The sequence below is a fragment of the Procambarus clarkii genome, chromosome 6, assembly GCF_040958095.1.
Source record: "Procambarus clarkii isolate CNS0578487 chromosome 6, FALCON_Pclarkii_2.0, whole genome shotgun sequence".
Lineage (NCBI taxonomy): Eukaryota > Metazoa > Arthropoda > Malacostraca > Decapoda > Cambaridae > Procambarus > Procambarus clarkii.
Genome location: NC_091155.1, coordinates 5,237,855 through 5,255,202, shown reverse-complemented (window position 1 = coordinate 5,255,202; position 17,348 = coordinate 5,237,855). Strand labels below are relative to the sequence as shown.

The 17,348-nt window shown below is 45.4% G+C and overlaps 1 long non-coding RNA gene across 1 annotated transcript; it reads right to left on the bottom strand.

Moving 5' to 3' along the window:
* Positions 1-994: 994 nt before the first annotated feature.
* LOC138352902 (uncharacterized) lies at positions 995-2,940 on the bottom strand. Its single transcript, XR_011222952.1, has 2 exons — positions 2,189-2,940; positions 995-1,797 (listed from the first exon to the last, which is right to left on the bottom strand). It is a non-coding gene; the product is annotated as an uncharacterized lncRNA (long non-coding RNA).
* Positions 2,941-17,348: the final 14,408 nt, after the last annotated feature.

Genomic DNA, 17,348 nt, shown 5'->3' with positions numbered 1-17,348 from the left:
TCACCCAGCACCTGGTCAGTGTGTCACTCAGCACCTGGTCAGTGTGTCACTCAGCACCTGGTCAGTGTGTCACTCAGCACCTGGTCACTGTGTCACTCAGTACCTGGTCAGTGTGTCACTCAGCACCTGGTCAGTGTATCACTCAGCACCTGGTCACTGTGTCACTCAGTACCTGGTCAGTGTATCACTCAGCACCTGGTCACTGTGTCACTCAGCACCTGGTCAGTGTGTCACTCGGCACCTGGTCAGTGTGTCACTCAGCACCTGGTCAGTGTGTCACTCAGCACCTGGTCAGTGTCACTCAGTACCTGGTCAGTGTCACTCAGCACCTGGTCAGTGTATCACTCAGCACCTGGTCACTGTGTCACTCAGTACCTGGTCAGTGTGTCACTCAGCACCTGGTCAGTGTATCACTCAGCACCTGGTCACTGTGTCACTCAGTACCTGGTCAGTGTGTCACTCAGCACCTGGTCAGTGTGTCACTCAGCACCTGGTCAGTGTGTCACTCAGTACCTGGTCAGTGTCACTCAGTACCTGGTCAGTGTCACTCAGCACCTGGTCAGTGTCACTCGGCACCTGGTCAGTGTCACTTGGCACCTGGTCAGTGTCACTCAGTACCTGGTTTTATAGACTGTGGGTTGGTTGGTGTTGTCGTCGTTGATCCTTCTCTATGGACAACCCAACCCACAACTCGGCAGAGTGCTTATACTAGGAGATCACCCTTGGCGCTTCTGGCTCTTGGAGAGGGGCTCAACGTCACACGTTTAGGGGATGCGGCTCCAACACTTAGCCTCGTTGTCACGTGCACACACCCACTCGAGCCGCTGTGACTCCCCACTCTCTCCTTATGAGATATGATCTCCTCAATCCCCTATGACTTACTAGTATTACCTCCTACCCTGTCCACAGCAGTGGTTCATGGTTCTTTCTCTCTCTCTCTCTCCTTCTTTACTACCTCCTGGGAAGCCTCACTAGGACAAGGGCAAACACCAGCAAATTGTGACACATTTACTGGACAAAGCACATACACGATACATACACACATATAATAATAATGAATCCTATACTCTATAATATCACAATCAGGTTGCACTCCAACACCATCAGAACTCTATTATCAGCTTATCAAGTGGTATCCTACCTCCTGGTTCACCACCTGATACTATTACCCTCCTCAAGTTGATCAAGCCTACATACACTGTTGCACTATCAGCAAGATAATGTATATATAGAATACCGGCATTTGAATGCAATAACATATATCAGTATAAATGTTCATTGATACACAACAATGATTAATCGATCACTGTCAGTCCTCGAGCACATACATCTGTAGGTAATCAAGCCTACGACTGCAACTCTAAACTTCAGAATAAATCACTCCTTGACATAAGAATGCAAACAGTCACTCACCTCTCACTGCGTCTTGCACGCTAATGACAACCAAACACTATCAACTCCCTACTAGTAATCCACCAGAACTTCCCCTTCCACCTCTGGAAGTTCACAACCCTAATATCCTTAGGTTCTTCCGGGCTTCACTACCAGGATCCTCTGCAGCTCCTCCAGGCTGCTATCATGAAGTTTCCTTGTGCAACTACGGTGCTTCACCCTTCTGTTAGGTTCTTCCACAGCTCTCTTGGCTGCTGCACCACCTCTACAGAAGCACGTGACACTCCTCTGCACTGCTGCTTCTCCTCACAGCTCGAGGTCCTCTGCTCCACTACCTCGGAGTCTCATTAGCTACATCATCTGCTGGCTTCGAAGTTCTCAGCAACTTCTTCCCCAAAGACAAACCTGCAACCCATCGACGTTCCAATAAAATGTTCCCCTTTAACACATAAACAAAAATAACCACACAATATGCTTGCCTCAAACCTCTATCTGTCCTCTACATACAGTGAGAGTGGACTCCCCCGTTTTGGGCGGGTCCATACTCCACCTCGCCTGGCGGCGGCGTCCTCACTCGCTGGGAGGGTCTTCCTCCATCCGGAGCCAGGCTCCCTCAGTCGTCCGCCAGCGCTCAGAGAGGACGGACGTCGCTCCGTGCTCCTCCCTCTTCACTCTCCTATTTCAGGCCTTCTGCCTTATTAAAACATGTCTAACCTATAAATAAACATCGCTACTGTCGCTGGGCACACGACCAACTACAATGCAATCACTATGAACTGGCGTATATCGTGCTTACCACAGATTAATTGGTCGAGGGCGCTTTCCCTCTGACGGCGTCTGGTCAGGGCGCTCCACACAGCCCACAATAATGCTTCTGGGCGATTTAATATCTGCTCGTCGACCAGGACTTGAGACCACAACGTTCCCAGCTCGATTCCACAGCTGGTACGTCCGCACACTTCTCTTCTCTTCGAGATATATCACTAGGGGTTCCCTTCTGGCGGGAGCTCAAACGGAGCGCGGCTTCCCCCTGCGATGTCTGGCACTCAAGTGAGGTCAAGGTCCTCCGGAAGCGAGCCTCACGCCTCCAGCAAAATGTCCACATCTCCTAGCCAGTCATTTATCTATTTCCTTACTTACTGCCTATAATCTTAAATTGTTTTACATATCCAACCAGCCATTTTTCATATGGGTTATCACCTCAATATTTGCTAGACCTTCTAGTTAGGTCAGGCTTGCTGAATAACTCTCAAGGAGGGAGACTCGTTTCTCCTGCAGGCTGAGATCATAACACTCCCCTCCCCTTATTTTTGAGAGTTATTCCAGTGGCAAAGCTCGGGATAATACATCCGCCACCACGCTGTCTCGTTCTTCACCCCATATACTCTCTTAGGAGTCTACAAATAATTCGTTGCACCTTGCAACATCCGGCTCACAACTCTCCAGAAACATGGTCTTCTCACAAACGATTTGACCTCTCTGGCACCTCTTGGCTAGGCTGTCCTCCTTGGACGCCTGCAATCCATTGGTCCACTCTACTTACTGTCTCCACCCTCCGTTTCCTCGTCTTCTTCTCTTCCCGTCCAGAGTCAGACATCTACTGTCTGTACCTCCTCTGTCGTCTTCACACTTCCATCTACTGCCGTTATACTTCCGCCTCCTGTCATCATACTTCACTTCCTCGTCTTCACCGACGATCCTCCCTTGCGTCTCCGCATTTATCCAAGATCTCATCCTGTCTGACTTCCATCGAGTCCTCGGCTTTCTTCTATCCCTCCATGCTTGCATCATCATCCTCTTCCTACACTTTTCACTTCTATACCACTCCATTTCTTCTCCTTCGACTCTTCTTCGTTCCCTAAAAGTTTCTTCGAGCACTGCACTACATCCAACAGCACTCGACCATACATGTCGCTTTGCCTCTCCCAAAGTGCTCGTAAGCATCTCTCCACACATACTGTCTCTTCTCCTTTCATTTTCCCGGCTATTACTCTTCTTCACTATCTCTCCTCCACGTTTTCTGTGAAACATGTCGACTCCTGACATCTCAAACAACTTAACTCCACTATCCATATGCCTCTGTGCTCGTGGACCACTTGACGCTCTATTCCCGTCTTCAGTCTGTCCACATCCTTCCTCATTCCTACTCAGCACAGTTGCATTCGCCTTCCGACTCTCAATTTCAGCAGTCTGGGCTCTCTTCAGGTCAACTCCCTTCACAGTATTCTTCTTCGGCTGGGCCATCTTCACTTTTGACCTCACCGAGACTTCATTTTTCTGGGCTGGACCTTCATCAAACAGCCGTGCTATATCTACATCGATCTCTTCCACTGGCTGAATCGACACTGTCTCACCTTCTCCAGTGTCTTCCTCGTCGGCCACCTCTGCCTTCGTCACTACCGAGACAGGGTACTCAATGGCTTGGCGGTCTCCTGACTCATCCCCTCGGATGTCAGTCAGGTTCACACTCTCAGGTGTCCCACACGTGCCGTGGCCTTCTGGGCACTCCTCTGGCACAGTCTCCGCTATGACTCTTGTCAACACCTTTGTCCCGCACAAGTCATTCCCCAGGATCACTTGGACTCCTGGAACAGGTATGTCGGGGCATACTCCCAACATCACCTCCGCCGACACATATTCCGACCTTAGCTGGACAGTACATACGGGCATGTCACTCTCAGACAATAACCCATATACTCTCATCTTACTCCTGCCAGCTAACCGTCGATCATTCCCAATCAGGCTTCTCGTAATCAAGCTCTGATTAGCTCCGGTATCTCTTAAGATACCAACTTCTACTTCAGGTTGGCTTCCTATTCTGATCCAACCTTTGCTCATGAACGGCCTATACCTCTCGTTCACTAAGTTCGCTCTCTGTGGTTTGTCTCGGAACACATTAGTATATTTACCTCGGGGGTCACACATGGCCAGGGTCACAACTCTCTTGCCCTGCCGACAATCTCGCATCACGTGACCCAATCCGTTACAATTGTAACATCTCATCTGGGAAAAGTCTCTTCTATATGTCCCAGAGTAGCTCTGACTCTGCCCACTCGTATTGGAGTTCCTCGGGCCAGACGTACTACTCGTACTCTGTGGAGCTTTACTGGACTCTTGATTCCCTGGATAACGATTAGTTTCTCGTTTGGCTCCTCCATCCTCACTTTCAGACGAAGTGCGCGACCTACTCTTCTGAGTTTTAGGGTACTTACTTTTATCTGCCCATTTATCAAAATTTTTCTCACCCCAGACTCTTCTGGGTTTCTCATAATTTCTTCCTCCCCAGACTCCATTGGATCTGCCATTGCTGCATCTCGCCTCACTTCTCACTCTGTTCTCCCTCAAGCTCTTGTATGCTTCAGTAATCATATCCGCCCTATCTGCGGCATCTTTCACCTCCATTATCCCTGCTTCTTGGATCTTGAACTTTGTTTCGGGATGCATCATCTCCAAGAACTTCTCCATGACCATCAGTTGCTTCAGGTCAGCATAAGATCCAACTCCAGCAGCCTCAATCCACTTCTGGAATCGTCTTTCCAGATCCCTTGCTGTCTCAGCAAACGTACATGCTCCAACTTTGATCATTTCTCTGAAGCGCTTCCTATAAGCTTCTGAGGTTAACTGAAACGAGCGCAATATGCTGCTCTTTACTGTGGCGTAATCCTGGCACTCTTCCAGTGACAATTGGGTGTATGCCTCCCTGGCTGCACCGGTCAATCTTAACTGGACCAGCTGGGCCCATTCCTCCTGTGGCCACTCTTTGATGCTGGCTACTTTCTCAAAATGCTCGAAGAAGCTCTCTGCCTCTTCGGGAACAAACAAGGGAATGTCCTTCTCCCTAACCCTAACATCTGGTGGGTGTGATACCTGGGTGGTGCTCTCTGGCAACCCATGTTCAATCCTTTGCTCAGCCAAGGTTCTATTCGCTTCTATCTGCATTTGCTTTGTTCTCTCTTTTTCTTTTTCGACTTGGGCTTTTTCTTTTTCTATTTCCAGTCTGGTTTTCTCTTTTTCCTTCTCGGCTTCATTCTTCATCTGGAGTTCCAATTTCATCTTTTCCAGCTGGAACTGTCTCTCCTCACGCTGCATCTGGAGCTCTAACTGGAATCTCTCCAAGCTCCTATTTCGGCTACTCCTGCTACTGCGGCTACTCTTGCTGCTCCTACTCGATCCCTGGGATCTCACTTCATCCTGCCCATCATCCTCCTTTCCACTTTCAGCTCCTTTTTGGGCTCCTTGTTCTGCCGCTTCATTTTTGGCTCTTAACTGCCTCAGGATCTCATCCTTCATCCCAGCTACTTTAGATGCTTTCAACCTGATGCCACATTTTCCTGCTATTTGTTTCAATTGATCCCTCGTGCAACCTTCTAAATCCTCAGGCTTGCCTGACTCCACAAACGCTTGCACCTTATCCATCTTTGTCCTGTGAGTCTTCCCAAGAGAGAATATACACCTGCGTTCACACAGTTTATCTATTTCAGCAAGGGTGTACAAATCCACTCTTGGACAGGGTGTGGGTGTGTCAGTTCACTCTCCCGGACAGGCCCCCAATTTTTTATAGACTGTGGGTTGGTTGGTGTTGTCGTCGTTGATCCTTCTCTATGGACAACCCAACCCACAACTCGGCAGAGTGCTTATACTAGGAGATCACCCTTGGCGCTTCTGGCTCTTGGAGAGGGGCTCAACGTCACACGTTTAGGGGATGCGGCTCCAACACTTAGCCTCGTTGTCACGTGCACACACCCACTCGAGCCGCTGTGACTCCCCACTCTCTCCTTATGAGATATGATCTCCTCAATCCCCTATGACTTACTAGTATTACCTCCTACCCTGTCCACAGCAGTGGTTCATGGTTCTTTCTCTCTCTCTCTCTCCTTCTTTACTAACTCCTGGGAAGCCTCACTAGGACAAGGGCAAACACCAGCAAATTGTGACACATTTACTGGACAAAGCACATACACGATACATACACACATATAATAATAATGAATCCTATACTCTATAATATCACAATCAGGTTGCACTCCAACACCATCAGAACTCTATTATCAGCTTATCAAGTGGTATCCTACCTCCTGGTTCACCACCTGATACTATTACCCTCCTCAAGTTGATCAAGCCTACATACACTGTTGCACTATCAGCAAGATAATGTATATATAGAATACCGGCATTTGAATGCAATAACATATATCAGTATAAATGTTCATTGATACACAACAATGATTAATCGATCACTGTCAGTCCTCGAGCACATACATCTGTAGGTAATCAAGCCTACGACTGCAACTCTAAACTTCAGAATAAATCACTCCTTGACATAAGAATGCAAACAGTCACTCACCTCTCACTGCGTCTTGCACGCTAATGACAACCAAACACTATCAACTCCCTACTAGTAATCCACCAGAACTTCCCCTTCCACCTCTGGAAGTTCACAACCCTAATATCCTTAGGTTCTTCCGGGCTTCACTACCAGGATCCTCTGCAGCTCCTCCAGGCTGCTATCATGAAGTTTCCTTGTGCAACTACGGTGCTTCACCCTTCTGTTAGGTTCTTCCACAGCTCTCTTGGCTGCTGCACCACCTCTACAGAAGCACGTGACACTCCTCTGCACTGCTGCTTCTCCTCACAGCTCGAGGTCCTCTGCTCCACTACCTCGGAGTCTCATTAGCTACATCATCTGCTGGCTTCGAAGTTCTCAGCAACTTCTTCCCCAAAGACAAACCTGCAACCCATCGACGTTCCAATAAAATGTTCCCCTTTAACACATAAACAAAAATAACCACACAATATGCTTGCCTCAAACCTCTATCTGTCCTCTACATACAGTGAGAGTGGACTCCCCCGTTTTGGGCGGGTCCATACTCCACCTCGCCTGGCGGCGGCGTCCTCACTCGCTGGGAGGGTCTTCCTCCATCCGGAGCCAGGCTCCCTCAGTCGTCCGCCAGCGCTCAGAGAGGACGGACGTCGCTCCGTGCTCCTCCCTCTTCACTCTCCTATTTCAGGCCTTCTGCCTTATTAAAACATGTCTAACCTATAAATAAACATCGCTACTGTCGCTGGGCACACGACCAACTACAATGCAATCACTATGAACTGGCGTATATCGTGCTTACCACAGATTAATTGGTCGAGGGCGCTTTCCCTCTGACGGCGTCTGGTCAGGGCGCTCCACACAGCCCACAATAATGCTTCTGGGTGATTTAATATCTGCTCGTCGACCAGGACTTGAGACCACAACGTTCCCAGCTCGATTCCACAGCTGGTACGTCCGCACACTTCTCTTCTCTTCGAGATATATCACTAGGGGTTCCCTTCTGGCGGGAGCTCAAACGGAGCGCGGCTTCCCCCTGCGATGTCTGGCACTCAAGTGAGGTCAAGGTCCTCCGGAAGCGAGCCTCACGCCTCCAGCAAAATGTCCACATCTCCTAGCCAGTCATTTATCTATTTCCTTACTTACTGCCTATAATCTTAAATTGTTTTACATATCCAACCAGCCATTTTTCATATGGGTTATCACCTCAATATTTGCTAGACCTTCTAGTTAGGTCAGGCTTGCTGAATAACTCTCAAGGAGGGAGACTCGTTTCTCCTGCAGGCTGAGATCATAACACTGGTCAGTGTGTCACTCAGCACCTGGTCAGTGTGTCACTCAGCACCTGGTCAGAGTGTCACTCAGTACCTGGTCAATGTGTCACTCAAAACCTGGTCAGTGTGTCACTCAGTACCTGGTCAGTGTCACTCAGCACCTGGTCAGTGTCACTCAGCACCTGGTCAGTATCACTCAGCACATGGTCAGTCACCATCGTCATCTCAGGTGTGGGAGGGCGACGGAAGGACGGGGGGAACACTGGGGACCTCACAGACAAACAGATCCAGTAAAATAGTGTGGAGCCGAGGGAGAAAATTGAGCAAGTGAGTACATTATGAGAGTGAAAGAAGGTCTATTGATCTACGATTTCTTTATCCACGAGGAAAGTGTAATTTTTGTCTGGACAAAGATCGGTATTGCAAAGAAGTCGCCTCGCTGTCCGCTTTCTCCAGTTTATGCTGTCAACTGGGAGTATCTTAAACATTACGGTCAGTACGGTCTCCGGGTCTGCCCTACACATTATTGTCAGAATAGTGTCCAGGGTCTGCCCTACACATTATTGTTAGAATAGTGTCCAGGGTCTGCCCTACACATTATAGTCAGAATGGTCTCCAGTGTCTGCCCTACACATTATTGTCAGAATAGTGTCCAGGGTCTGCCCTACACATTATTGTCAGATTAGTGTCCAGGGTCTGCCCTACACATTATTGTTAGAATAGTGTCCAGGGTCTGCCCTACACATTATAGTCAGAATGGTCTCCAGTGTCTGCCCTACACATTATTGTCAGAATAGTGTCCAGGGTCTGCCCTACACATTATTGTTAGAATAGTGTCCAGGGTCTGCCCTACACATTATTGTTAGAATAGTGTCCAGGGTCTGCCCTACACATTATAGTCAGAATGGTCTCCAGTGTCTGCCCTACACATTATTGTCAGAATAGTGTCCAGGGTCTGCCCTACACATTATTGTTAGAATAGTGTCCAGGGTCTGCCCTACACATTATTGTTAGAATAGTGTCCAGGGTCTGCCCTACACATTATAGTCAGAATGGTCTCCAGTGTCTGCCCTACACATTATTGTCAGAATAGTGTCCAGGGTCTGCCCTACACATTATTGTCAGAATAGTGTCCAGGGTCTGCCCTACACATTATTGTCAGAATAGTGTCCAGGGTCTGCCTTACACATTATTGTCAGAATAGTGTCCAGGGTCTGCCCTACACATTATAATCAGAATGGTCTCCAAGGTCTGCCCTATACATTATACTCAGAAAGGTCTCCAGGGTCTGCCCTACTCATTATAGTCAGAATGGTCTCCAGGGTCTGCCCTATACATTATAATCAGAATGGTCTCCAGGGTCTGCCCTACTCATTATAGTCAGAATGGTCTCCAGGGTCTGCCCTATACATTATAATCAGAATGGTCTCCAGGGTCTGCCCTATACATTATAATCAGAATGGTCTCCAGTGTCTGCCCTACACATTATACTCAGAATGGTCTCCAGGGTCTGCCCTACTCATTATAGTCAGAATGGTCTCCAGGGTCTGCCCTATACATTATACTCAGAATGGTCTCCAGGGTCTGCCCTACTCATTATAGTCAGAATGGTCTCCAGTGTCTGCCCTACACATGTTAGAATGGTCTCCAGGGTCTGCCCTTCATATGTTAGAATGGTCTCCAGGGTCTGCTCTACATATGTTAGAATGGTCTTCAGGGTCTGCTCTACATATGTTAGAATGGTCTCCAGGGTCTGCTCTACATATGTTAGAATGGTCTCCAGGGTCTGCTCTACATATGTTAGAATGGTCTCCAGGGTCTGCTCTACATATGTTAGAATGGTCTCCAGGGTCTGCTCTACATATGTTAGAATGGTCTCCAGGGTCTGCTCTACATATGTTAGAATGGTCTCCAGGGTCTGCTCTACATATGTTAGAATGGTCTCCAGGGTCTGCTCTACATATGTTAGAATGGTCTCCTTGGTCTGCTCTATGTATTATAGTGGTATGGGCTTCAGGGTCTGATCGAGTCATCAGTGTTGTCTTCATAAAAACATTTCTCTTTATTACGTCGTTTTAAACGAAAAAAATTCTTTTTAATACATTTTAAAATACGTCATAAAAACGTTATTTTTTTTTTATTTTTTTGAGCATGAGTTCAAAAGAGACAGTATACAGGACAAGTACCCAATTGACAAGCAGGGAAGTGAGTAGAGCTAAAGAATAGGCTTATTATTAAGCATTTTTATCATAGTGAATAGCGGCGGGGCTTAACACAGCAGATGAACAATACCTCCTGACAGTTCCACTGTCAAGAGAAGCATTGCACATTCCACAGTCTCACAGCTGGGGGTCCAAAGGTTCTGGAGCTGTTCAGAAGCTTATGTTGTTTTTTTCTATTTCATCTACTTGACTCTATCTTTTCGTGGGATTCTGGAGTCGACCTTTACTTGTTTTTCTTCTTTGTGGTCTAACTTCTCGTTTAAACTTTGTTGCTAATACTAGCTGGAGAAGGTGATGGTGAAGTTGTCGCACCCAATGATTTGGGTGCATGTGGTAGTACATAACTCTTAATTAAATCTGGTAACATTGCCGGAACTTTATTCATTGAATACTTAAAGCTATAATTATGACTATATGGACTATTAAAAGAGAGAGTGGGAAGCAGGGGTCCAAGACCTCTTCCTGTTACACAACTTGGGTGTGGAACAAGTAATTATCAAAAGAAGGCACCATGCCGGGAAGGCTATGTAGCAGTAAGGCAGTGAGGTGAGGCAGCTACTTATTTGAGAAATGCTTATTTTATTTACCTTATAAGCTGAGGCAGCTTATTTTATTTGAGGAATACTCAGCTGATTCCTCTACATTTAGCATGGAACAAATTTGTGTCCAAGACCTCTTCCTGTTACACAATTTGGCTGTGTGTAACCAAACTAGAAGTGCTCTACAAATCAAAGGACCCAGAATGTGGATTGACCTTCCGAATCATGTCAAAGGCTGTACCTCTCTCAACCAGTTTAAGAGTAAAACCAAGTACTTCCTAATTAACTCCATGTAACCTACCTTACCCCCCTAAATGTCAACCATGTTATGATATTTTCTAAACAATGCTGTTTGTTCACCAATGTGTACAATTGCTGATTTCTTCTATGTTACCCCCACTTTTTTATTTTTATTCCTTCTTTCAACACAATTTATACCTAATCCTGAGTACTATTAAGTTTTATTCCAAGTGCTTTTCCCCCACACCTTGCCCGAAATGCTATGAGTATTAGTGGCTTTAGGTAGTGTATGTACTAGCTCTGTCTATAAATCCAACATTATGTTTGTAAATCAACTGTATGTACTTTTCCTGAATAAAATTTATTTATTATTATTTATATATTAATCAGTAAGTATCAAAAGAAGGCCCCAGGCTGGGAAGGCTATGTAGCACCATTGTGTGTAACAATAAACCTTTTTTTTTAACAAATAATGCACCTGTATGGTAAAACAAATCCTGTCAGCTGTAAAAGTATTGATGCAGTTATTTAAATGAAAAATATAATAAAAAAAATATTACTGGTTTATTTTTATCCTATCTTTGTGTACTATACAGTATATCCAAGGAAGTGAAAAATTGAGACATAATGTACAAAAAAACAAAATTGAGACGTAATGTTAATGAGTTATTAAAAAATGATTAGCATGGATTAGCAGTTCAAAAGAAATATGACTATAAGATATCAACATGAGATCTTAATGATCCATGGTTAACATGATTTAATAAGGATAATACAGTATTTGTAATAATACAAACTATAATTTAAAATCTTTATTACTGATTTTTTGTTATTAAGAAGATTAAGTATACACAGCAATGTGCTGCTACCCTATTCTATATGGAATATTACACAGTGTAGATAAAAAACTAGCTTTAAGGTTATCTAATACTCCCATCTCACAGGAAGGTTAGACATACATGGAATCAAGGTAGAAAATACCAGCCTCAATACAAAAAACAAATCAACTCTGACTAAACAACTCTTCACGATTTTCACAAGAGGTAAGCACTGATTCATGAAAACATTATATTATAGTTACTCTTACCAGTTTCTACAAGACTCCTCTCAAACAATGTATTTTTTAACATGTTTAGGTATACATAGCAATGTGTTGCTTCCCTATTCTGTATGAAATATCACACAGTGTAGATCAAAAACCAGCTACAAGCTCATCCAACAACCTCACCTCACAGGATGGCCAGTCATACATGGGACCAGGAAAGAACAAAATACTTAAGACTGATCTATTAGCCTCCACTGGCAAAATCTGGGTGCAGCACAAGAATATCTTCCAATATTCCTGAGTGTATGAAGTAATTGCAGAACTCAAAATACCTCATACCATTTGGTATGAAGTCACTGATAACAGGACAATCACAGATATAGTGTTGGAGAGTATGTTCTCTCAAGTAGGACTGAAAACAGATGTTTTTTTTCCACCAAGGGGGTTATAAACCCATGGAACCGCCTACCCATTGAAGCTGTAAATGCCAAATTCCAGCTAAAAAAATATCATTAGGACAATTGGCGGGCCTTTAACAAGCCGCCGGCTTTCCGTCCTCGTCGAGGCCACTAGATAGTTAGTGGCCCTTGGGTAAATTCAGTAAATATATACAATAATTGTCTGCGTATCTTTCGAGCAACAAGGACAGGTACACAGTATCTCTTAGAATTACGTAGGTAAACAACAAATGTAACATATTTGTTTACTACAATGTCGGTGCTGGCTGTAGAAGTTGAAAAAAACATAGTTTTACTTCGAAATATATACAAATTTTATAAGAAAATTCGACGTAAATAGGATACAGTAGAGCTCCGATAAGTCAGCGCTAATTCTTCAATATGAAGAACGTTGCCTGCTCTCTGATTGGCCAAACGAAACACAGTAGTGACCTCTATTGGCACGCAGGTGAACCAGACCCAGAACACAAATATCTTCCTAAGTGGACCTACGTGAAGTGCACCTAAGCATCTTCTTAGGGCATTCTTAGGAACCTTCGAAGCAAACCTACTTACAAAGAAATACATGGAGCTTCGTGAATCTAGGTCCTGGACATTTGGAGGTGAAAGTGGTGGACCTGATAAGTTAAGAACTATTATTTTGCTTGGTGTTGAGGTTTCATGTGTTGTTGTTAGGATACAGATGTCAAAGACATTGATTAAATCCACAGAAACATCGTCTGATGATGTCATCTCAGTTGGCGACGCTCACTGTTGCTATGTGTGTGTGTATAGTAACATTTACAGGGCCAACTGTGCTTGCTCGGATCACACCATCTGCTATTTCATTTGTTTTAGAATTGTATATATAAGAGTTCTTGCATTCTTGTAAAGCCCACAAAGCTTCCGGCAGGTCCTTAATCCTAATTTTCACTAGAACACGACCAGCCAAATCGTTTAACAACCAGGTTCAGCGCCAGCCGAGTGTCTTATTCCCGCACAACAGGGAATATTTCTGTTTGAAGGTAGACTCCATGGAGCTTGACTTTTTTAGATTTAAAACCATAGTTGCACAGTATCCAGTGCTCTTACAAACACACACACACACACACACACACACACACACACACACACACACACACACACACACACACACACACACACACACACACACACACACGCACGCACTCTCACACACACACTCTCACTCACTCACACACACACACACACACACACACACACACACACACACACACACACACACACACACACACACACACACACACACACACACACACACACACACACACACACACACACAAACACACACGCACACACACACACAGGAATGGAATTTTAAAGAGATGGCAATCCCGGGCTGTGAGGGTTTCAGAGACTACATAGCAGGCACCATGACAATGGGAGGACCAAGGATAGTCGTAGCAGTAATATATAATCCTCCACCAAATGACAGAAGACCCAGTCAAGAGTACGAAAGCAACAACATGGCAGTTAACACTATAATTGAGAGGGCAGCCTCTTCTGCCTGTAGAAATAGATCCCACCTGCTCATCACGAGGGACTTCAATCACGGCAGGATTGATTGGGAGAACAAGGAACCGCATGGAGGCGAGGATACGTGGAGAGCCAAACTACTGGAGGTGGCGACTAGAAACTTCTTAACCCAGCATGTCAGTGAACCCACAAGGATGAGAGGAAATGACGAACCAGCGAGACTCGACCTGGTTTTCACCCTGAACAACTCTGACATAAGAGAAATCAGTTTTGAGGACCCTGTAGGAATGAGCGACCACAGTGTATTGGTGTTTGAGTACCTGATTGAAGAAGGGTTATTGAACTCGAGGAGGGATACCGAAACCAAAAGGTTAGCATACCGAAAGGGAAACTATGAGGAGATAAGAAAATGCCTAGCAGATATAGCATGGGAAACAGAGCTCAGGGAAAAGACGGCCCAAGATATGATGGAATACATCACGCAAAAATGCAAGGACGCAGCAAACAAGTTTGTCCCAGTCCAAAAGGAAAACAGTGAAATGAAGATGAGAAACCCATGGTTTAATCAGAGATGTAGGCTAGCTAAGCAGCAAAGTAAAAGGGCATGGAGAAACTAGGAATAACAGGACACTGGAGAGCAGAGAAAGATACCAGAATGCCAGGAATGAATATGTTAGGATGAGAAGAGAGGCAGAAAGACAATACGAAAATGACATCGCAAGCAAGGCAAAGACTCAGCCTAAATTGCTGCATAGCCACATCAGGAGAAAAACAACAGTAAAGGAACAGGTTATGAAATTAAGGATAGGGGCAGAAGGATTCACTTCAAACGACAAGGAAGTGTGTGAGGCACTGAATAAGAAATTCCAAGAGGTCTTCACCTTAGAGCAAGGAGAAATCCCAGAGATAAGAGAGGGAATAGCTAACCAGGAACCACTGGAAGAGTTTGAGATTACCAGCGGGGAAGTAAGGAAGTGTTTACTAGAATTGGATGTGACAAAGGCTATAGGCCCAGATGGAATCTCCCCTTGGATACTAAAGGAAAGAGCAGAAGAACTGTGCCTCCCGCTCTCCATGGTGTATAACAAATCACTGGCAACAGGGGAATTGCCAGAAATTTGGAAAGCAGCTAACGTAGTCCTGATATACAAGAAAGGGGATAGACAGGAGGCACTGAATTACAGACCAGTGTCCCTAACCTGCATACCATGCAAGATGATGGAGAAGATTGTGCGAAGAAAGCTAGTGGAGCACCTGGAGCGAAAGAACTTTGTAACACAGCATCAACATGGATTCAGGTATGGCAGGTCCTGCCTCACAGGGTTACTTGAATTCTACGACCAGGCAACAAAAATAAGGCAAGAAAGAGAAGGGTGGGCAGACTGCATATTTTTGGATTGTCAGAAAGCCTTTGACACAGTGCCACACAAGAGGCTAGTGAAAAAACTGGAGATGCAGGCTGGAGTGAAAGGGAAGGTACTCCGTTGGATACAGGAGTACCTAAGTAACAGGAGACAACGAGTCAGTGTGAGGGGTGAGGTCTCAGATTGGCTAGACGTTACGAGTGGAGTACCGCAGGGGTCAGTCCTTGGACCTATACTGTTTCTGATATATGTAAATGATCTTCCAGAGGGTATAGAATCGTTTCTCTCAATGTTTGCCGATGATGCAAAAATTATGAGGAGGATTGAAACTGAGGACGATAGTAGGAGGCTACAAGATGACCTAGACAGACTGAGTGAATGGTCCAACAAATGGCTGTTGAAGTTCAACCCGAGTAAATGCAAAGTAATGAAACTAGGTGGTGGAAATAGGAGGCCAAACACAGGATACAGAATAGGAGATGAAGTACTTAATGAAACGAACAGAAAGAAAGATCTAGGAGTTGATATCACACCAAACCTGTCTCCTGAAGCCCACATAAAAAGAATAACATCTGCGGCATATGCGAGGCTGGCTGACATCAGAACAGCGTTCAGGAACCTGTGTAAGGAATCATTCAGAATCTCGTACACCACATATGTAAGACCAATCCTGGAGTATGCGGCCCCAGCATGGAGCCCGTACCTTGTCAAGCACAAGACGAATCTGGAAAAAGTCCAAAGGTATGCCACTAGACTAGTCCCAGAACTAAGAGGCATGAGTTACGAGGAAAGGCTGCGGGAAAAGCACCTTACGACACTGGAAGACAGAAGAGTAAGGGGAGACATGACCACAACCTACAAAATCCTCAGAGGAATCGACCGGGTAAACAAGGATAAACTATTCAACACTGGTGGGATGCGAACAAGGGGACACAGGTGGAAACTGAGTACCCACATGAGCCACAGAGACGTTAGAAGGAACTTTTTCAGTGTCAGAGTAGTTATCGGATGGAATGCACTAGGCAGTGATGTGGTGGAGGCTGACTCCATACACAGTTTTAAATGTAGATATGATAGAGCCCAGTAGGCTCAGGAATCTGTACACCAGTTGATTGACAGTTGAGAGGCGGGACCAAAGAGCCAAAGCTCAACCCCCGCAAGCACAAATAGGTGAGTACACACACACACACACACACACACACACACACACACACACACACACACACACACACACACACACAGTTAGAAAGAATGCACACACAAGAAAGAGTTAGTGAGGCAGACCCAGACATAGTGGCAACAGTGGAAACTAAAATAAATAGCATGATCTCGGATGAAATCTTTCCAGAGGGGTACCAGGTGATAAGAAAAGAAAGGACACAGAGACAGGGAGGAGGAGTAGCACTCCTAATAAAGCGGATATGGAAGTTTGATGAGCTGGAAAATCCGGGTACCAATGAAAGCACGAGCTTCATACATGGAACTCTGACAGTGGATGGGAAGAAGATTGTAATCTTGATATTCTACAATCCCCCACCAAACAGTAGAAGGCCCAGGCAGGAGTACGAGGACAGCAACAAGGCATGTATAGATGAACTGCAGAGGGCAGCAACAATAGCGCATAGAATGAGAGCGAATCTGCTGGTCATGGGGGACCTAAATCACGGAGAGATAGATTGGGAAACGAGGAATCCCCATGGCGGGGAGGAGACCTGGGGAGCGAAGCTGGTAGACGTTATTGACAGGAATTTCCTAACACAGCATGTGAAGGAAGATACTAGGGAAAGAGGAGAGGATACGCCCAGCCTATTAGATCTCATTTTCACCCAGAATGTATAAGACATCGAGCAGTTGGAACATGAAATACCACTAGGAGCCAGTGACCATTGTGTCCTAGTCTTTGACTACATGATGGAGCTTAAAATTGTGACCAAAGGACAAGAGGTCCGGGAAAGGAAACTTGATTACAGAAAAGGGGACTACAGAAGGATAAGGGACTACCT